Raw genomic sequence first — 23,400 nt, forward strand, 5'->3', positions numbered from 1 at the left:
ATGGGCCTTGAACTAGGGGGTCTCAAGAGGGATTGACACCTTTGCTGTTCTATAATACATTACTCCAAAATGATTTTGGTAATAGCTTTATCGTCTCTGTTAACAAAACAACTGTAGCAATATCTTTAGCTCTGTTTTCAGAAATGCTATCACTGGGGTTTCTTAACTCTCACTGTGGTCTGAGTCCACCATTAGGGCTGATTTATCCTTTATACACAGTAGAAGACACAGTAGGGTCCATGATGATTTTAGGGGCCCATGAAAATGGTTTAATTTTAATTTCTTTCAAAATCAGAAGAAAATGAAAATAATAATGATGAAAATAAACAATTGCAACCTCAACCACATTCATCTTTTTACCAACTCAGTCATACATTACAATTTTAATATTATTTTATGGAAGAAGGGGTCCACAAATCATAATGTGGCCCTATCCACTATAGGTCCTGATGTACAGGAATTTACAAAACGTCCAATCAGATGAAACCTAGGAGAGACTATAGGATCTCTGAATTCGATGTCCAATAGGTTGTACTTTGTGGTGACACTTAAAAAATAAAGTTACATTTGAGTGGTAAACTAATAAATCAACATAATAGATGAGACCAATAATTTACAAAAACTACCTAAAATACAAGAAAAGCAGAATTGGGAGATCTGATAGTGATTGTAATTATCAAGGCATTTATGCTGCACCGGGTGCTGTGCTGAATTATATACACTATCTCATTTAATCCTCACAATAACTTTATGCAGTATTATTTTTTAAATGTTTTTATTGATTTTTAGAGAGACGGGTAGGGAGAGAGAGAAAAAGTGAGAGAGAGAGAGAGAGAGAGAAACGTCAATGTGAGAGAGAAACATCAACAGGTTGCCCCTTGCCCATGCCTCAATCTGGGATTGAACTTGCAACCTAGGTATGTGCTCTGACCAGGTATCAAATTGGCAGCCTTTTGGTGCACAGGATGACACTCAACCAACTGATCAAACAAGCCAGGGCTGTAGTGGGTATTACTATGAACCACATGGAGAAAATTAACCTTCCTAAAAATCTACATTTTTAATGGTTATGGATCCAGAGAATGAAAAATTTTGAAATGAGTTATAAGAAATATAAAGAAATGACCATGTCAGCACACTGATGGGAATCATAAAATAGGTTCAGCAGGTGACGAGATATCAGGACTGGAGAAGACAAAAAACAAAGATCTTTCTTTAGCCACTCTGCTAAGGGTTCTAGGGATTCCTAATGAGATAACTCTGGAAGTTATAAATAGCACTGTGTTCACAGTGTTTATACTTTATAGTAAAGAAATATGCCCAAACTAATTTAGAGTAATTTGTTTATAGTTCTTCCATATGGTCTTCATTAAGTTATTCTCAATTACACCTTTTGTGATCTTTATTAAGGGTTGAATTAGCCCTGGCTGGTTTGGCTCAGCAGTTAGAGCATCGACCTGTGGTCCAGAGAGACTCAGGTTGGGTTCCCGCTAAGGGCACGTGCCTTGGTTGCAGTTTGTCCCCGGCCCTGGTTGGGTTGTGTGGGTGGCAACCACTCGATGTGTCCCTTTCACGTCGATGTTTCTCTCTCTGTCTCTCCCTCCCACTCTATCTGAACAAAATATCGAAAAAATGTCCTCGGGTGAGGATTAAAAAAACAAGGGTTGAATTAATGATCTTCTCTAGTATTAGTGTCTAAATCATTAATAGATAGACAACAATTCCACTCAGTTGGTGTATGAACCATGCCTTGTATTTTCTGATAGTTGGATATCTTGGGACCTTGCTGACTCCAGAGGAGCTGCCCCTCTCAGAATGATCAGAATTAGCTAATTCCTAAAGATAGCAAATAACTCCCCTGTGGGCACACCTTTCATAGGCGTACCAGCAATTCTCAGAGCCAAACACCCTCCCCACCCCGCCCCTCTAACCACCTCCTTTATCTGAGTTTTCATACTCGGGGTCACCATCCACTGCCCTAATCTCCCCAGGTCACATACCAAACAACTTGCTAGGTACAATCCCTAAGCCTCGGAGACTGCTGGTATTATTCAAACTAGTCATCCTGAACCTGTTTTACCTTGGCTCACTGGTTCCGACCCAGGGAAACCACAGTGAAGGCTCTTGCCAACATGCCCCTGCTCCAGCTGACTTCTGAGGAAGCCTGGTGCTTCCCTTGTGGCCCACAGGGCATCGCGTGCCTCCTCCTCTTGGGATCTGTGAGGACAACCCATCTGTTCTATGGCAGTTGTCTCCTGACCTCCTGGCCTTGCCCTACTGAAATAATAACAAAACCTATATTTTAAAATGATCGGTAATCTTTACGATTCTGATAACCTGGATAGGAAGACAAGGTTAGAAGCTTTCTTCACTGAACACTGCCTTCGCTGGGGTTAGTCTTATTTGGGTGTGTGATACACTTTACAAAAGACCATGGGAATTTTTTTCTGCACACACGATCTGGTCAGTGTTAATATTCTGGCCACTGGATTTACAATGTCTGGGGTGGGTGAAGTGGGTGAGCTATAATTGTATCCAAGCCTCTTCTGCAATCAGGGAAGAACGCGAGGAGAAGGGAGCCATGGGCCCAGCATGATCCCTTTCACTGCTGGTCAGCGAGCGAAAGCCTGTGCGTGCACCGCAGAGATGGTGTGCGTGCACCGCAGAGATGGTGTGCGTGCACCGCAGAGATGGTGTGCGTGCACCGCAGAGATGGTGTGCGTGCACCGCAGAGATGGTGTGCGTGCACCGCAGAGATGGTGTGAGCGCACCGCAGAGATGGTGTGAGCGCACTCAACACACTGAGGTCAGGAGCACTAATTGACACAAAATAAAGATTAAAACATTCAAATAAGAGGACTACTCTCATTGGCCAGGTGTGAATATGGAGGGTGGGGCAGGAATAAAATTATATATTTCACAGTGTGATATGTATTTGATTTTAGTTTTTTTTTTTTTAATCCTCACCCGAGGACATTTTTTGTTCAGACAGAGAGGGAGGGAGAGAGAGAAACATCGACGTGAAAGGGACACATCCAGTGGCCGCCACCCGCACAACCCAACCAGGGCCGGGGACAAACCGCAACCGAGGTACGTGCCCTCAGCGGAAACCGAACCCGGGTCTCTCTGGACCGCAGGCCGACGCTCTAACCGCTGAGCCAAACCGGCCAGGGCTTGATTTTAGATATTTTAGGAGACAAGGAGCCTTAAGCTGGGTTGGAAGATACCACGGTCCTCCTTGCCTCTGCATTGCAGAACCAGAGCTCTCCTTTCCTTTCAGACCCCACCTGCCTGCAAGAGTCAATAGATCAAGAGAGTAGTTGACTCATTTCTCCTCCATGAGCCAGGAAAGACCTGGAGCAGGAGCAAAGTCCTTCACCATGAAATGGGACAGTTTACAAGATATCACAGCAGGATGAACCTTCACATTTCTGTAGGGAGCAGCTGTGCCTCAGTCTCCTCATCTGGGATAATAAGAGCAGTCAACTCAGAGAGTTATTGTCAGTTGAGAGATGTCTGTAAAGCACCGTGCACACAGCCTGGTCCATGTGGCTACTCTTTGAGGGTTAGCTATTGCTGTTATTCACATAACAGTTCACAGATGAAGAAACTGAGGCTTTAAGGAGAGACTGCTTATCTCTCCAGGCGTCATAGTTGATAAATGGTGCAGGTCGAACTCAAACTGAGACATGACTGACCCCCAAATCCACACACTCAACACTATGCCACATCTTCTGGTGCAACAGAGAAGATCCCTTTCGTGGGGGTGCACCGAGACCTGCATGATTTAGCCTTTGAACTCTACCCTCCTTTGTTCCAATTCCATGCTTGCCAAGCAGCCTTCTGATGCCTTCCCAGGATCCTGGTGACAGGGTGGATTCTCTGGGTCTCAGAAATGGATAACCAGTCATCAGGTCAGAAATATTTCTGACCATTATTCCCAAAACTGGTCAATTGACATTGTGGCAAATACATAGGGATTTTTATTTTGCTTTTTATTTTTTGTATCACTCAAGCTTGATGACTCTGAGAGCTGGCAACATAGACACTAGTACGCAGACCCTGGCCGTGGTGACCAGAACGAGGAATGGCCACACTATGCATCGTCCTCGGGCCTAGTCAGTCTTGCTACTTCATCCCTCTCAACCTGTCTCAGGCACCACAGAATTCTTCTGAGGAGGCCCCAACTTATTTTGCTATTCATGTCATTCTATAACCTTAACGTGGGTCAGTGTTAATGTTCTTCTTGACACTGAAATAAATTTCCATCTTGACAGCTGTTCTTTTCACTCCAATAAAAAATTTTAAATGTAGTCATTATTCTTGACTTTTCACAATTGAAAATTTCTCGACATTATTATTCATAAGAAACCAAGAATTCACTTCTAAGTAAGGGGAGGACTCTGTGGAAATCCTCCAACTGGTTGGAAGGAAATGCTGGTGTTGAGTTAAATGAGGTGATTTATTTGTTTTCTTACAGGGTTGTGATAATATTGGGGACCATTAACTATAATTTGCAGCACTGAAGTGACTTTTCTTTCTTGAGCACTTAAGTTTAGGCTTCAGCTGGGATGTGTTGGTGGAAGGAATACATCAGGCGTCACCCAGGGCAGAAGCTGCTCTCTAGGATCATCCCAAAATCAGGGACAAGCCGTGGCCTTTCCCCGAGGCTCACAGGAGATGAGTATTTAGATAAAACTGGGCTGGGTACCTTCGTTCAGAGAAGATTTTCTTTCTTCCTTTTTTTGGAAAGGGAGGCAATCTTTGCCAGTTGGTTCTAGCCAGTGGTAGGCACTACATAAAAGTATGTGGAAATACACAAATTCAGAAGAAAATTAAGAAGAAAATGCTTACCCAGTTGTGCCCCAATCTAAATGAATTTAAAAACACAATCTTTTTGCAGATAAATTGGGAAGTTGTTTTTACTTTATAAAGTTAATTTTTCAGAGGAAGATTACTTTAAAGGTTGAACATTGGTTTATCTGAAATAACAAAGAAAAAATACACATAAGCACCACTTTTGATCAATCTTCCCTGTGTCCTATGTCCCAGCCGCAAGACATGGTTTCATGCTCCTAAACCGACCATTTCAGTTCATGCCGTGGTGCCTTCGCACAGGCTGTTCCCTCTCCCTGGAAAGCCCTCCAACATGTTCTAGTTGTTGGAATTCTACTCAAATTTCCAGGCCCTTCCAAGTACGAACACTCACATGGCACATCTATTAATCAGAATTGGTCTTTCCCTCGTGTCTAGTCACAGCTTCTGTGTGTGTTCATTGTAAACACATTTTCTAATTCCTAATTACAAGTTCTGTGAGTCAAAGGAAGATGGCTAGACTCTTTGTATGTCCCAGCGCGACGTGCCTTCTAACCTGTCTTGCACAGAATGCGCTCACCTTTCCCCCTAGGTTTCACTTACAGCGGAGGAGTATGTGCCTTCAGACTGTGTTGGGATAAAATTTCCTTGATGCCTTGCTTTATCTTTAAAGCATTATGTAAAGTTTGCCTTCAAATCCATCATATAGCATTAGTAGTTTTAATAAAAACATGTTTAAATTTACTGCTATGCAAAATTTTGACTGCAAAAATTGCCCCCATGGTTTATGCTGTAGCTAGTTACACGTCCAGCACACAGCCTTTGGGATACATGCTTCTCAGTTGAAAAGAGTTTACGTAGAAGCTTTAAAATGTTTGTTGAATTAAACAATCATAATATAATATAAAGTGAAGTATCTGTTCCAAATGCCAAATAATTGAGAAAATATCATCAAGATAGCAAAGGCCACTTGTCATTAAGAAGCTAGAGAACATTTCAGATAACATTTTCAAAGAGCATAAGATCTCAAAAATGCATTGTACTTATATATTTTAAATCTAAGTATAGTTGGTATACAATGTCATATTAGTTATACTAGTTTCAGGTGCACAATATAGTGATTTGACATTTTATACCTTACAATGTGATCACTCCACTAATTCTAGTAATCATCGGTCACTGAGCAAACGTATCAATATTATTGACTATATTCCCCTTCACCTTTTTCACCCATACCTCTCCATCTGGTGACCATCCCTTTGGTCTCTGTTTATGACTTTGTTTTTGTTTTTTTTTTGTTTTTTAGATTCCACATATTGTTATATGGTATCTGTCTCTCTCTGACTTATTTTACTTAGCGTCACGCCCCCTAGGTCCATCTATATTGTCTCAAATGATAAGGTTTCTTTCTTTTTTAATTTCTGTGTTACATATGACATCATTTTTATCCATTTATCTATCAATGGACACCCAAGTTGCTTCCATATATTGGCTATTATAAACAATTATAAGCAATGTACATAGGGGTACATATACTTTTTAAAATTAGTGTTTTTATTTTCTTTGGATAAACAGCCAGAAGTGAAATTACTAGGTCATAGGGTAGATCTATTTTTAGTGTTTTGAAGAATCTCCTAACTTTTTTTTATAGTGGCTGCAACAATTTGCAGTCCCACCCACATTACAAAGTTCCTTTTATTCTCACCAACACATGTTATTTGTGAATTTTTGATAACAGCCATTCTGACTGGTGTGAGGTTGTCTCTCGCTGTGGTTTTGATTTGCATCTCTCTGATGCTTAGTGATGCTGAGCGTCTTTTCCTATGTCTGTTGCACATTTGTGTGTCCTCCTTGGAGAAAAGTCTTTTCAGGCCTTCTGCCCATTTTTTATTTGGATTATTTATTTATTTTTGTTATTGGTGGGGGTTTTATGAGTTCCTTATATATTTTGGATATCAACCCCTTATTGTATATATCATTTATGAATATAGCCTTCCATTCAGTAGGTTGTCTTTTTATTTCGTTGATGGTTTCCTTCACTGTACAGAGTTTTTTAGTTTGATGAAGTCCCATTTCTTTATTTTTGCTTTTGTTTACCATACTACCCAAAGCACTGTACAGATTCAGTGCAATCCCTATCAAAATACCAATGACATTCTTCTCAGAACTAGAACAAATAATCCAAAAATGTATATGGAACTACAAAAGACCCCAAATCCTCAAATAGCCAAAGCAATCTTAAGAAGAGCAACTTGGGAGGTATCACACCCCTGATTTCAAACTATACTGTAAAGTTTTTTATTTTTTAAAAATATGTTTTTATTGATCTTAGAGAGGAAGGGAGAGAGAGAGAGAGAGAGAAACACTGATGTGAGAGGGGAACATCGATAAGTTGCCTCCCACACACACTCTGACCAGGGATGGAACCTGCGACCTGGGGATGTACCCTGACCAGAAATCAAACCGGTGACCTTTCAGTGCACAGGAGGACGTTCAGCCAACTCAACCACACCAGCCAGGGCTATCCCGCAAAGCTTTAATAATCAGACACTATGGCACTGCCACAAAAACAGACAACTAGATCAATGGATCAGAAGAGAGAGCTGAGAAATAAATTCAAGCCCATATGGCCAACTAATCTAAGACTAAGGAGGCGAGATCATACAATAGAGTAACGATAGTCTCCTCAACAAGTGGTACTGGGGAAACTGGAAAGATACATGGAGAAAAATGAAACTGGTCTACTCTCTTACACCATATACAAAAATAAACTCAAAATAAAGACTTAAATGTACCGGAAACCATAGAACTCCTGGATGAAAACATAGGTAGCAAACTATTTGACATCAGACTGAGAAATAACTTTTTGGATATGTTTCCTCAAGCATTTTACTTACATTTGCTAATGTTTTCCCCCACCTCCTCTGGTTCCCATGTTTAACTTGTAAAGTGATTATGTTAACAGTTTGCTTACAGTTGCTCTGAAAACCCACAAATGCAGAATCCCACAAAAGGTAAATTGCCCCCCTAGTTTCATTTGGCAGATAGTTGAGCCTATGAGCGTATGGACTCATGTCTATTTTCATGGTTATGTTAGAATAAATGCTGAGAAGACTTTATAAGTAACTGACATCTATTATTAGTATCTTATCTACCTGCAGAGGAAATATAATTCAGATCTAATGGACATGTTTCAAAGAGATTTCTAAAATGGCCTAAGAGAATACCAGATTAATAAAAAGTCCTAATTGCTGAACTTGAACATATAAATAAATAAAACACCCTAACTCTTACCCTCTGCTGAAATAGATACAAATGCTCAGGCACTTAAAGAAAGCATTTCCTAAACAACATTTCTATGGCCCAAAAGATGTTAAATGTCTCCCAAAGTAAATATCTCCATAATAACATAGTAATAATGGAATCTAGAGTAATATAGAATTGTCTGGGCTCTGTGGGGAAATGCGTTCATTCAGGAACCAGATGCTCTTCCTTATAACCTCCACCTACAATCAAATTGATAACGGCAAAGTGAATTTTTAACCAAATAAGGCAACCTGAGCTCAAATGTGACCTGTTCCCTTTGCATTCTCTGTATATCCTAGCAAGATCCTTATTAGTATCTATTGAATGGAGAAGTACATAGAATTTTCTATCTCTGCAGTAGTGCCTTCCCTATAGTTCAATTCCTCTTCTAATCTGGCATGGTGTACTTGGGCCAGATGTGAAAAGAGCGCTTTTATATTTTTCTATCCTTGACTATTTGCTTGCATTTTTCCTTCCTTGCCTGCTTACAAAGCCAGCGGAGCCATAATTTTGTCTAGTCTGGCTTTGACAATGGAATGGAATGCTCAGCTCCCATTGCTCCTTTCTTAACACGCATCAAGCTGCCCTGTTTCTTGCATCCGGGCTCTCGGAAACAGCCATCCTATTATTTATGGCTTGGCTATCTTTCTGGTGCCGCCCTTATTCTGAGTATTTTCTCTTGCACTTGGCTGAAATTGTATAGATGCAGTAAAATCACTGAACTGAGGAAGATCTGCCTGCCTGCTGCTCCCGCAGGGCAAACGGCATCTGCAGGAGCTACTCATCATGGATCCCATGATATTTCAGGCACACTGTGACCGCACATGCAGGTTTAATCAACTGCGCCACAGACACAATTTGCAGTGGATCCCCTTTGTTTCACTTGTCGTCAGAAGGAACGCACACAAGAAGCTCATTTAGCCTCCGCCATTTGTCATCGCTGCCACATTAAACATTGATTTTATTTTCCCAGGTCAGAAATGATGAAATCAATATCTAACATGGCAAGTTATATTTGCTCATACCTTTTCATTCAAATTCCCTGACAAATTTTAAACATTTCACATTGCATTTATTTTAAGGATTAAGCCCGTGAGTTTATAGATTTAAATGTCAGTGAAGGTTAAGAGTTAATTGCACGTGAACCTGCATTGAATTTTAAAGTGAGAGTAGTTATTAAATGCACACGGAAGTATTGCATTATTTTATTGTTATGATACACTAACTCATTCATTAGTTAATTTGTTTATTGTTTATTTGACATAAATTAATGCAGCATTTAGTATTTTTCAAAGAGATTGAAAATAAAAGGTTACATATTGACATATTAAAATGTTTCCAAGCTGTAATACTTCATAAAATTACTATATGTAAAGGTACCTTTTGTACCCAGCTGGTGTCCCATTGACTGAAAGGTCCCAGTTCGATTCCTGGTCAGGGCACATGCCCAGGTACCGGGCTCAATCCCCAACAGGGAACATGCAGGAGGCAGCCGATTAATGTTTCTCTCTCATATCTATGTTTCTATCTGTCTCTCCCTTCCTCTCTCTCTAAAAAAAAAAAGTCAATAAAATTAAAAAAAATAAATATAAGCACTTTCTGCATTTCAGTTTATTCATTCATTCACAAAATGGTAGACACTCACTGTGTATGTTCCATATCCTATGCTAAAGACTATGGATTCACACTCAAGTGAGAACTAACCCCCACTCTCGAGGAGCTCATAGGTTAGCAGGAAAGAAGGCACAGGAAGGAGAGAATTGGTAAAGAAGTCAGATGAGTTCATCTCATGCATGGTACTCTGCACATTACTAGTTCCTTGAGAGTGTCATGAGCACTTTTAGATTCAGCAGACATGGGTCCAATTGTCACTCAACAGCTTTGTAACCTTGAGTAAGCCACTGGTTTTTCTGAGATCTGATCTGCTTATTTATCTGATGGGGGATAATGATACCATCCTCCCAAACTGTCTCACAGGATTGTGGTGAGAATGGGTTTAATAATGCATATAAATAATTTTTAACACAATACAGCATGATACACAGAAAGATATTATTATTATTAATATTATTTAGAAGGTGAGATTAGCCCTGGCCGGTTTGGCTCAGCGGTTAGAGCGTTGGCCTGCGGTCTGGAGAGACCCGGGTTCGGTTCCCGCTAAGGGCACGTACCTCGGTTGCAGTTTGTCCCCGGCCCTGGTTGGTCGTGCGGGTGGCAGCCACTCGATGTGTCCCTTTCACATCGATGTTTCTCTCCCTCTCTCTCTCTTCCTCTCTCTCCCTCCCACTCTATCTGTACAAAAAATGGAGAAATGTCCTCGGGTGAGGATTAAAAAAAAAAAAAAAAAAAGAAGGTGAGATTAACTTGAATTACCTGGCAATTAGTCATCAGAAAGAGCCTTCTCTCCTGGAGCAACAGATATATAATGGCTAATTTACAAACACTTAGTAGAAATGTCTTTATTGAAACATCAGTTCTTTGATTGAGAATTGACAAAAATGTCTAAGTGAATTGGTTGAAGGTAAGGGCTCATAGCCCTTGGTGCTAGTGGTGCCCCTAGAGTTGTGCAGTGCATTACCTACACAACCACACACACACAGTGCCTTTGCCAAAATAAGAGTTTGATTTAAAAAAAAAAAAAAAGGAAAGAAAGAAAGGAGGAATAGTGGAAAAGCAGTGTTTGAAGAGATATGAGCTGAAAATGTTGCAGAGTTGAAGGACATGATTTATGGACCCAAAGGCACACTAAAAGTACTGAACACGATAAAGGTAAATACACACTTTCAGTTCCACCACTAATTGGCTATGGAAAAAGATCAAGATATGTTGAATCTAAGCTCTCTTTATTATAATAAGAAAATACACCTCATAGTGTTGTTGTGTAGTATAAGTGAGTCAATATATGTGCTTAGCACACTGGTATAGAGCAGATACTCAAAAATGGTAGCTGTTATTACAAAGAAATGAAAATTAGACCAACAGCACATTTGTTCCTGGAAACAATGAATGACAGAATTAAATACATTAATATCCTTAAAATGCTAATGGGACAATAACTACAATGTGCAATTGTATAAAGTCGAGATAAAGTATTAAGACTGAGATAAAAAATGGGGATATTTTTGCCCTGGCTGGTTTGGCTCAGCGGTTGGAGCGTCGGCCTGCGGTCCAGAGAGACCTGGGTTCGGTTCCCGCTAAGGGCACGTACCTCGGTTGCAGTTTGTCCCCGGCCCTGGTTGGTTCTGCGGGTGGCAGCCACTCGATGTGTTCCTTTCACAATGATGTTTCTCTCTCTCTGTTCCTCTCTCTCCCTCCCACTCTACCTGAACAAAAAATGGAAAAATGTCCTGGGGCGAGGATAAAAAAAAAAAAAAATGGGGATATTTCAAACCAAACTAAGAAAGTATAAACCCTCACTATGAATTACTAAAAGATATACCATGCAGAAAGAAATGAATTCATAAAACCTGAATTATAATAATCAAAATTTATCATAAAAGGGATTAAAATAAGTCTTAATCAATGATTGAATGTGCTGCTTCTCCTATTTTTTATATTGAAAAAATTTTTAATTAAAATTAGGTAGAAATGACAGAAAGGAAGGCGGTGTTCAACAAATAGCTAACACATGCTAAGATCTGTGTCCTATATAGAAATAAGATTGAAATACTGAAAACCTTTAAGTAGTGTTAGAAAAATACATAGTTAAAAATTCATATTTAAAAATAAAGGTAATTTGTCATGCATAAAATGCGAGATATAGCTTCCAAGTTGGCAGGAGAAAAAAAATTAAAGAAAATAAAAATACAGGTAAGCAAAAAAATATGAAATAAGTAGGTAGGAACAGGACATCAATATAGCCTAAGTCAGGAAAAAAAGATTTCCAAGAGACTGTGTAGGTAAACGTTGGCACCTTTGTTCAATGGTTAACAATAAAGTAGGTCATGTGAATGAACAGAAACAGCAGGTATCAACAAGCTAAATTGAAGGAAAAGACAAATTGCAAAGTTTATACCAAGTATGATAATATTTATTTAAATGTCTTAGGTATAAAAACATGGAAGGAAAAGGGAAGAAAGGTACTAAAATTTGCTAAAATTAAACAAATGTCTGATGTTAATATTTTCATGTATTAACAATTTTTGATCACAATTTCTTAGAATTTTTCTAAGCTTTTCACAAAAGCTTAGACAGTTTGAGAATATCGCTTGTGCCCATATGATATTCTTATTTGTTTTTCATATATTTTTTAAATTTCAAATTATTTTTAGCCAGATATGTCAGCTCTGCTTTGTACGTCGAAAAGATTTCAAGTTCCCTTCCCCCAGAGCTCTTGAGCAAAGGGGGTGGAGGTGGGAAAGCCTGCGTTTCACACATGATGACTACCTCTGCTTTCCAAGGAATGCTGTCCCTTTCCAATCAACTGACTCTTATCAATAACTCCAGCCTCACTACAAACCCAATACTGATATGCAAATGCAATCATAAGCTCAGAATTATACAGGCTTGCCCTTAGCTTAACTTCAGATCATGCATTTTCAAATTACAATCTAATTTGGATGATCACTAACTCTTAAAAAATGTAGATTACTCAGTGATTGTTGCCTCTTTCAAAAGCAGGGCTGTACTGGTTATCTACCTTTTTAGTATGTTCAGTGCTATGGCTGACAAAGATTCCCTAACTCCCATTTGGGTCGCATTTTTGTCACAGTCTATTCCCAACCATCTCTTATAAATTCAGAGAATGTCAGCTCTTGGAAAAAAAAAAAAAGGTTTTAGAGACCTAATGTCCAATGAGCCATTAAGCAAATGAGAAAATTAAGTTCAAGAAGTTAAGTAAATTGTTGAAGGTCACACAGCCAGTCAACAGTAGCATTAGGACTACAGTTCAGCTCTCTTGATTTATACATCGAAAATTTTGAGTATAATCCATGGTGTAGGTTTAAGAGGCTGCCGTGACCCAAATGATGGGAGAGCAGGGCATGCAAACAGTTCAGTTCTTTTGCCTTCTCCTCTGGTTGTTCTTTCATATTCAGAAGAAAACTTATCCAGTTTGAAAATCAAATAAAAACTAAATGTTTAGTAGTTTTAAATGATTAGATTTCCTGAAGTTATTTAAAATCCATACAACATATCCAGCACTTTCTTCTGGAAATGTTTAACCATTTTCTAGCTTCCAAAGCAAACATAAAAAGAAAATAAATATTTATCAGCTTATAGGTAAAAGTATGAGACCCTAAGCTGTGTAGCATGGCAACACACTTAATGGGATATCATATGTAGAAGGACTAGAGAAAGAGGACATAAAAATGAGAATTTCCAAAGGAAAGGGGAAAAGATTATGTAGCAATTTCTAGAGTAATTTAAGAAGTCTGAGGACTAGCCTTAAAAATAAGCAATGTGAATTTCCAATGTGGCCAAGATTGAGTAAACACACTACAGTATGTCTCTCACTGATTCTAAGTAAAACCCTGGACAGAATATAAAAGCTAACTACTTGAGGAACGTACACATAGCAGGCTGACTGAGGAAGGAAATCAAAACCTGCAGCACAAACCACCAGCCTGATGCTGATCCTGTATTTCTTTCCTCCCTATCTGCCAGCTTTGACCTAATGATGAAACTGCACAGTGGACTGGGACAGGAACAGCTCTCAAAATAACCACCTTTGTCTAGCCAGAGGCCTGGGGAAAGGATCCACCTGAATAGGCTAGGGGCTCCTCTTTTTACCTCTGCCTTGCACCAGCTCCCACCATGAAGTTGTAGCAGCCATGGCGTAAACATCTGAAGCCCCAGAGACAACTCATCTCTCCAGGTAGAAGAATCAGGGAAAGGAACTCCAGTGGGAGTCTGTCTCTCTCTCTTTCTGTCTCAATCTCTTTTCTTAATTTTTTTAAATTTATTGATTTTGGAGATGGAGAAGAAGGGACAAAAAGAGAGAGACATGGATTTGTTGTTTCACTTATTTATGCATTCATTGGTTGTTGCTTGTATGTGCCCTGATTGGAGATCAGACCCGCAACTTTGGTGTCCTAGGACAACACTCTAAGCAACGGATCTACCCAGCCAAGGCTCTCACACTCACGCTCTCTCTTTCTTTCCCTGACCTCCCTCCTTTCCACTCTCTCCAAAAATCAAAGAAAAAAAATAGCCTCAGTGAGGATGAACAAAACAAAAAAAGGAAGTCTCCAGTTAATACTCTATACTTCCCGTTGAAGAAACTAAAAAATGAAGATCAAATTAAATGCAAAGCAAGAATAAGGAAGGAAATAAAGCACAGAAATCAGTGATGTAATAAAAGAAAAACAATGAGAAGGCATTAATGCAGTGAAAAGCCAGATTTCTGAAAAAAATGGATAAATTCCTAGCCAGACTGGCCAAGAAAAAAGATTGCCGGTATAATGATGAAAGAAGGTTTATTACTATAAACATTAAGAGATATTAAAAAAAATAATAATGGGCCCTGGACAGATTTTCTCAGCGGTTAGCGCATTGGCCCATGGGCCAAAGGGTCTCGGGCTCGATTCCCATCAGTGGTGCGTACCTGGGTTGCAGGTTTGATCTCTGGCCCCCCTCGAGGTCTTACGGGAGGCAACAAATCAACGTATCTCTCTTACATTGATGTTTCTCTCTTGCTCCCACTCTCTCAAAAAGTCAATGAAAAATATCCTCAGGTGAGGATTAACAACAACAAAAAAAGATAATAATGGAATATGACAACTTTATTCTCATAAATGCTATAATTTAGCTGAAGTAGACCGATTGCTTAAAAGATACAATTTATAAAATCTTACTCAAAAACAGTGCCATATCTTTTGGAAAATTGAATTTGCATTTCATACTTTCTAACAAAGAAAATTCAAGGCCCAAAAGGTTTCACTGGAGAAGTTTCATTAAAGAAGAAATTATACCCTTTCTACGCATTCTTTTCCAAAGGTCAATATTATCCTAATGCCAAAACCAGACAAAGACATTACAAAAATAAAAAATAAAACTACAAAATGATATCTCTCATGGCCAAAAATGCAAAAATCTTCAACCAATTCTCAGCAAATAAGATCCAACAATATATAAAAAGGATAATGCGCTATAACACAAAATTGGTTCAATATCAGAAAAGCAATCAATGCAATTAACCATATTAACAGATAATTCATAAAAACTATCAGCCCTGGCCAGTTTGGCTCAGTGGTTAGAGCGTCAGCCTGCAAATCAATGAGTCATGGGTTCAAATCTGGTCAAGGACACATATCTCAGTTATGAGTCATCCCCGGCCCTGGTTGGGGTGGTGCGGGAGGCAGCCACTCAATGTGTCCCTTTCATGTCGATGTTCCTCTCTCTCTCTCTCTCTCCCTCCTACTCTATCTGAACAAAAGTGGAAAAATGTCCTCAGGTGAGGATAAAAACAAAAAAACTCCTATCAAACTAGGAATAGAGGAAACTTCCTCAACCTGGTAAAGAGCATCTACAGAATACTCTACAGCTAACATTATACTCACTGGTGAGAGACTGGACACTTTTCCCCAAATACTGGGAACAATGCAAGGAGATTCTTTCTTACTACATGTATTTCTAATTACATTCTCCCTATTTAGTATAATAATGGAAGTTTTAAACAGTGTAAGAAACCAAAATAAATAAATAAGAGGCATAAAGACTAGAATAGGAGTAATAAGACTGTCTTTATTCAATGATAACATGATAGTTTTGTGGAAAATTTCAGGATCCACAAAAGAGGTCTTAATAATAATAAGTGAGTGTACAATGTCATAGGATACAAAGTTAATATATAAAAGTCAATTGTATTTTCTACATAAAAGTAATGAAAAATTAAAAGTTAAGATTATCCTTTTCAAAAAAATTAAACAAGTATAAATCTAACAAAATATATACAGGTTCTCTATGCTGAACACTATTAGACAGCACTGAATAAAATCAAAGCAGACCTAAATAAACAGAGATGTGCCATGTTAATGAAAGACTCAATACTATTAAGAAGCTAATTCTCTGCAAAATGATCTATAGGTTTAATGAAATCCTAAACACAACTTTGACAGGATCTATTAGATAGAGACAAAAATGATTCTAAAATTGATATTGAAAGGCAAAAAAATTAGAATAGCCTAACTACTTTGTCAAAAACACAAAACAACAAAGTTGGGGGATATATGCTACCTGATTTCAAGATTTCCTGTGAAACCACAGCAATCAAGATAGTGGGATATTGGCAAAAGGTTAGACATGTAGCCCATGAAACAGAATAGAAAATCCAGATGTAGACTAACTGAAATATAGTCAATTGAATTTTGGCAATGATGCAAAGGCAATTCAACAAAGAACAGTCATTCAGCCATATGCAAAAAAAAAAAACCAAAACTTAAAATGACACTTCATACAGAGATTTACCCCAGAATAGATTATAAACCTAAATGTAAAATATGACACTATATCCCTTCACATCGATGTTTCTCTCTCTCTCTCTCTCTCTCTCTCTCTCTCTTCCTCTCTCTCCCTCCCACTCTATCTGAACAAAAAATGGCCTCAGGTGAGGATAAATATATATATATATGACACTATAATACTTCCAAAAGAAAACATAGCAGAAAATCTTTATGACCTTGAATGAGAGAAAGCTATCTTAGAAATGACTCTAAAAGCATGACTATCAAAGAAAAAAATGATCAACTAGACTTCATCAAAATTTAAAAACATTTGCTCTGCGAAAGACAATGTTAATAGACTGAAAAGCCACAGAGAATATATTTATAAGTCACACATATGACAAACAACTTCCATTCAGAATATATAAAGAATCTTAAAACTTGACAAAAAGAAAGCAAATGACTCCCCACAAAATGGGCAAAAGATCTGACAGGTCACCGAAGAAGATAGGTCCCTGAGAAGATATTCAACATCATTATTCATTAGGGAATTTCAAATTAAAATAACAAAATACCGTAATACTCCTATTGGAATGGCAATTTAAAAAAAGACTAACAATATCAAGTGCTAGCAAAGATAAGGAGGTGAAATTGTCATATATTTCTTGCTGGCGAAAATGCAAAAATGGTAAGACCAGTCTGGAATATAGTTTGGCGGTTTTTATATGCAACAACTATTCAGCACAGCAATTCCACACTCCTGGGTATTTTACCCAAGAGAACAAAACTTAAGTTCATACAAAAACCTGTACACAAATGTTGATAACAGTTTTATTCATAATTGCCAACAGCAATTATGAAACAACACAGATGCTAGATGCTAGTCAACTGCTGAATAGACAAATACACTGGTACATCCATGCAATGGAATACTACTCAGCAACCAAAAGGAACAAACTATTAAAACAGGCAATAAGAAAGATGAACCCATCATGCAAAGTCAGTGAACTATTTAATCTGCAGGCCAAATCCAGCCACGCCCATTCATTTGCATATTGTCTGTGTCTGCTTTCACAGAGTTGAATAGCTGAAACAGAGGCTAAAAATATTTCCTACTTGGCCTTTTATAGAACACATTTGTCAGTCCCTGTGTGTTCAGGTGAGCTATTCTTTGATCTTAAATAGGTGGTTATTGCCTCTCACTTTGAAAGGCCTTTTAATTTGGGGGTTAACACTTGTACTAAATGAAGGAAGCTAGACACAAAAGACTATGTATCATATGGTTTTGTTTATATAACATTCTAGAAAAGGCAGAACTATTGGAATGGAGAACAGATCACTGTTTCTTAGGGGTTGGGCTCTGGCACAGGAATTGACTCTAAGGGGTCGCATTTTGGGGTGTGATGGAACTGCTCTGTGTCTTGTGGTGATTGCACATGATTCTGTACACTTACTAAAGCTGACATAAGTGATATAATTGCAGATCCAAAAAAAAGTGAGTCTTCCTGCATGTAAATTAAAACTAAATGGGAGAGGAGTTTAGGGGAGTGGCTGAAAGAAGGTGAAGGGATTAAGTAAAAAAAAAAAAAATCATGTATATAACACATAGAAACAGACAACACTGTGGTGCTAGCCAGAGGGAAAGGGGGTGGCAGGTAGGTGGAGATGGACAGAGTTGGGAGAGAAAGGAGGGTGGAGAGAGACCTTGCTCGGCATGACTGGCGCAGAAAGCAGCAGTGTGCAGACGATGTTTCATTGAGTTGTACTCTTGAAACCAGTATGGTTTTTCAAACCACTGTCACCCCGATAAATTCAATTTAAAAAAAAGAAAGAAAAAAAAAACCTACCAGACAAAATAAATAAATAAAAATAAGAACAAGTCAAAAAAATAAGTGGTGTAAAATGGTACATATATTAGTCTGGACTTTTTGGTTGCAAGTTGCAGTAACTCAAATGATTATTAAGCAGAAAAAAAGAGAGATTTATGGCTTGGAGACCTGGAAGAACTACTTGGGTAGATGACAACCTAAAAGGCAATACTTCAGGAACCAGGGCTGAGAGATGACCCCAGAGATAACTGAGGCTAGGATTCTTTTTTTTTTTTTTTTCTTTATTGATTTTAAAGAGAGGAAGGGAGAGAGATATAGAAATATCAATGAGAGAGAGCATCGATTGGCCGCCTCCTTCATGCGCTCACTGGGGATCGGGCCCATAACCTGGGCAGGTGTCCTGACTGGGAATCCAACCAGTGACCTCTTGGTGCATGAGTCGATGCTCAACCACTGAGCCACACCGGCCAGATGGCTGGATGGGGCCAGGATTCTTTATCTCCCCCAGCTCTCAAGTCTTAAATTCAAGGTCTCTCCCTCCTAGTGATCTTCTTGCAGCAGGAAACCTGTCCCCTAGCAGTCCCAATTTAGCAACATGGCCAGAAAGAGAGAACTTCCCCACCCCTGTTTATCAGCCCTGGGGGTGGGGTGGGGCGGGGTCGATGCCCTGCAGCACAGACTCACACCTTGATCAGTCACTGTTGCCAAGGGGGGAAAAGCACAACTGGCCAATCCCAGCTCTGTGGCCAGACGACTAGGGTCTATTTTGAGAAGAATGGAACTGAAAATTTGGGGGTCAGACAAAATCCAATCACAGGCTCAGTTGACTTCATTAGCCATTAGTTAATAAAAGTGATGCACCTTGTATTTTATTTCTATTCAACAGCTATTTGTAGTCTCACAACTGTTTCCTCACATTAGGAAAACACTGATTTAGAAGGCAGGTTAAAGGCATGATGGAAAAGGTTTTGAGGCACTCAACCCAAGCGGTTTGTGACTGGTATGACTGAGAGCCCATCTTAATTAAGTGTGAAAATATTTATTTCAGGTCCCAGTACACTCAAGCAATGATATTTCAAAAACTGATAAAAAAGGAAATGGCCTAATGCTGGTAGAGTAGCCCAAATTACAAAAAACAAACACCTTATTACATGTGTATTAAGACCAGACTGGATCTATCATCTTTATAATTAAGCTTTTTCCTTTGAAGAATCAGTCTTCAAACATTTTGGAATTCTTTTAAAAAATCAAATCTAGATAGCGTCTCTTGTTAAAAGATAAAAGATGCACAATTTTAAAGATTTTTCTCAGGAAGCCATCAATCATAATTGAACTCAGCTTCCTAATTTTCCTGCCTCTGTGTCAGTGAACTAAAACCAATATTCTCTTTAAATAGAGAACAGATGTATAAAAGCCCTAATTTTCTCTTTCCGTGCAGTGTAAGTTATAAAGAAATCACTGAACAAAATAGAAAACCTCTTCCAAAGCAAAAGACATACAAGCTTCATTATCTTGTCTTTCTCTTTCTCATTCTGCAATGTTATTTCATGGGCTCCACCTGAAGGGGTTCGCTTACACAGAGAAAATCAAATACGCACTGATCTCCAGTCCCTAAATTACCAACCAGCAACTGCATAGAAAGAAAAACAAAAGCTGCCTTTCATTTGCCCAGCCTTCTGGCTCATCGACCAAGAAACAGCCTGTGCTGCTCATTTGCAGTCCTGCATTGATGATTTCTTCCCAGGAGGGAGCCACAAAGAATCATTCACCCTCACGCTCTGAGGCTTCTAGCCCGGGGAAGCACAAACAGATGAAGAAGCCGGAAAAGGACTTGTCTGAGAGCAACTCTGAATGATTTCCGAGAGGATTTATGTCATTTAGTCTCAAGTTTTTAAACCTAATTTAATAAATATAAATCTTTGCAAAACAACGCCATGCATAGCAGAACCATTTGTATCTTTTTCAGCTGGAAACCGAAGCAAAGTTTCCCATTACTGGAAGATCCCGTCAGCCAGCCTTGCGGCAGCTGCCAAGAAGTTAATTCATTCTGTTTTTTCCCCCTGTGCATTAAAGATATGTTGTCACCTATTTTAAATTTCTCTACTTTTCTATTTAAACTACACATTTAAGAGATGTACAATAATTAAGTTACAACTGAGAATTTTTTAAAAATTGTTTTTAGGGAAAGTCCTACAATTATCCCATTAACCTAAATTCATTGATATCAATATTAAGCAATGCCAATCTGGTGCAGTCAAGTTCAACAGAAGTCCTTCAAGAACTCATCTTTTGTTCTAAAATGCGTGTTGGTGGGAGGGGCTGATCAAAATCTCTCTGGTTTTCCAGAACTGCAGGCAAAGGTCATAACACTTAGAAGTGTGTCTAAGGGTCTGTAGATTGACATTGTAGGTACAAAACCTCCATTCAACCTCGGCCTCCCTGAGTAAAATGAGATGGCCCAGAGGGAAGAGGTGGAAGGCAAGTTTGGGAGGGGAGGCTAAGGAGGAGGGGCTCAAGCCATGTGAATTAGAGGCTCATCTAAGGTATATGACACCCAGCATAGCTTTCTTGTGCACCCCTCCTCTCCATAACAAAACTGTTTCAGTAATGATCGCAAACAAGTAATAATAATGGACAGAAAAGAAATGCAAACAGAAATGCTTTATTGATTTTTTTTGTAAATATAATCCTGTCAGTAAAAAAAGAATAGAAAAAATCAACAAAATACTGCAGAAAAAAATAATGTAGTAATATATCTTAATTAGGTTAATGCATCTTTTAAAGGGAAATGTTTGTTTCTTCATATTGGTCTGGCACGGTAATGAATAACATTACAGTTTCTGTTTTCAAACCTTAGTGTCAAAACACATCTTCTTCACAAACCCATGTGTTGCTGAATTTGTTAGTTTATCCTCTCTCATGGTTGGTTGAAAACTACTTTTATTAACTTTAATTTCAAAAGCTTTATCACATGAAGCAATACATATACAGATAGTAGTAAGAAGTCTTAAGTTCAGCAAAGATTTGTAAAAATTCAATTTCACAATAAATTCCAGAAATCACAGTACTGAGCATATCATAGTTTCTTTGGGATTTGTTCTAGCAGCTTTCAAATGTCTCTAATTAGAATTTTTACTAAAATATCTTTACTAGTAAATTCAACATAAATTTATATCATATTCCATAAAAACTTTCACAGCTTTTCTTCTGCAAAGATCAGAGACATTATTTGACCCCTTGCCTTAGAACAAATGTCCAGTTCTTGGTCAGAACAATGAGGAGGTTCAATCCCATTTTTTTAAATATCTCCTAGCAATGTAAGACCAGCATCTCTTATTTCTCCTGTCATTCTTTAAAATTCAATTTTTTTTTCAATTTAAATACTCATTTTCTTTATGTTATTGGAAGGGAAATTTTTTAATCTACCAATTTACGTCCAAATGGTCAGAGACCTGTGAATTACTTGACAATAGGCAGACAATAGGATAAAAATGGATCACACGTGGGAGTATTCTACAGAGACATCGAGGAACAAAGGTTTATAGCCGATTTAGTAAGGGGAGGGGGCGCTGACTTAGAGCTGTGAAGGGTGGAAGGTTCTGATAAAGCTTGTTTACACAAGTTTTTGGAATATCCCAGTGCCCAAGGACTGTTGCCTCAGTGACAGCTGATTCTCACAGGGTTCTGCACTAGTCAGATAGGGAAGTTCAGACAGGATTTCTTTCTGCATCTTCTGCAGCTCAGATATGTTCACTTTGATACTGTTTTGGTGGGATTATGGTCCTTTCAATGTTGTGTGCATAATTATAGCCTTCTTCAGAATTTCTGTGTGATCTTCAAGCAACAGCTTTAAAGCTTGCTGTTTCACTGTACATTGTTAAAGTCTGATTTTGGCTGTTTGCAAATATTTGGGGGTCTGATTAACCTCATCTAAAACTTCACATCAGAAAAAAAAGAAAACTCAGAATAGAAAAATCGCATGCAACAGGGAGACATTTTAAGCTAATCCTCTTGGGTCCACATTTTCTTTTAGATTGCATAGTACTTTGAAGATTAAAATTAACCTTGCAAACTTGTTCTGACTGTACAGCTCCATAATGAGCACACCAGTAATCTTGGAAGGTCTTTTCACTGTTATGCACACATTCTGCAATGTTTTCCATCAATGAGGATATTATAAATGGATAATCTTTTCCCAAAGTTCCAAGAGAGCCACATGTAAAGCAACACATCCAAAAGTGAACTCTGTGAAGGTTCAACGAGTGCTTTACATAAGACATATATAAGGATTGGGAGTAATGTCTTTGATTTGTGCCTGACACCACTGTGAGTGTCTGTTGGTTTTAGCTTTGTCATATCACTGACCAGGACAGATGATTACGCCCATCCATCATCATTAGTGGGTGCAACAGCTCTTTTGTGGGCTTAGCAACATTTTTCCAGAAACAGCAAAGAAGTTCAAGAATGACTCCTTTACTTCAACTTTACCATCTTCAATATGGATGTACCTGACCACAGTGCATGTGTGATCAGTGTGTGAAACATGGGGGGCACTAGCAAAAATAATTCCTCCATATTATCATTCTTAAATATCCATGGCTACTGAATGGAACCATGGATTTAATGCTTTCGTTTCTTGATTCATTCTTTAGTTAGCAAATTTAAAAAGAATATATGTCAACTCCATAAACACAGTATTAAAATTCAGTAAAATAGTTCAGTGCATGTTCAAAGTGAAACTTGGACATATGACCCAGATATAGCTTCCCCCACAGCTTGCAGTTTCACTTTTTTTTTTTTTTTTTACATTTTAAACACAAATAAAAACTCTGAGTGACAACTTAGACTAACAGAATTGAAGTTCTCTAATTGTATTTCCTTTTCTTTACAATGCTGTGCTATCATTTACTTCGAATCACTAATTAAGTTTAGAAATATTGTCTTGTCCAAGTAGCTTAGTTGGTTGGAGCATCATCTCATACACCAAAAGGTTGTGGGTTTGATTAACAGTCAGGGCACATATCTACGTTGCAGGTTCAATCCCCGGTTGGGGCATGTATAGGAGGCAA

Source organism: Molossus molossus, unplaced genomic scaffold, assembly GCF_014108415.1.
Source record: "Molossus molossus isolate mMolMol1 unplaced genomic scaffold, mMolMol1.p scaffold_m16_p_8, whole genome shotgun sequence".
NCBI lineage: Eukaryota > Metazoa > Chordata > Mammalia > Chiroptera > Molossidae > Molossus > Molossus molossus.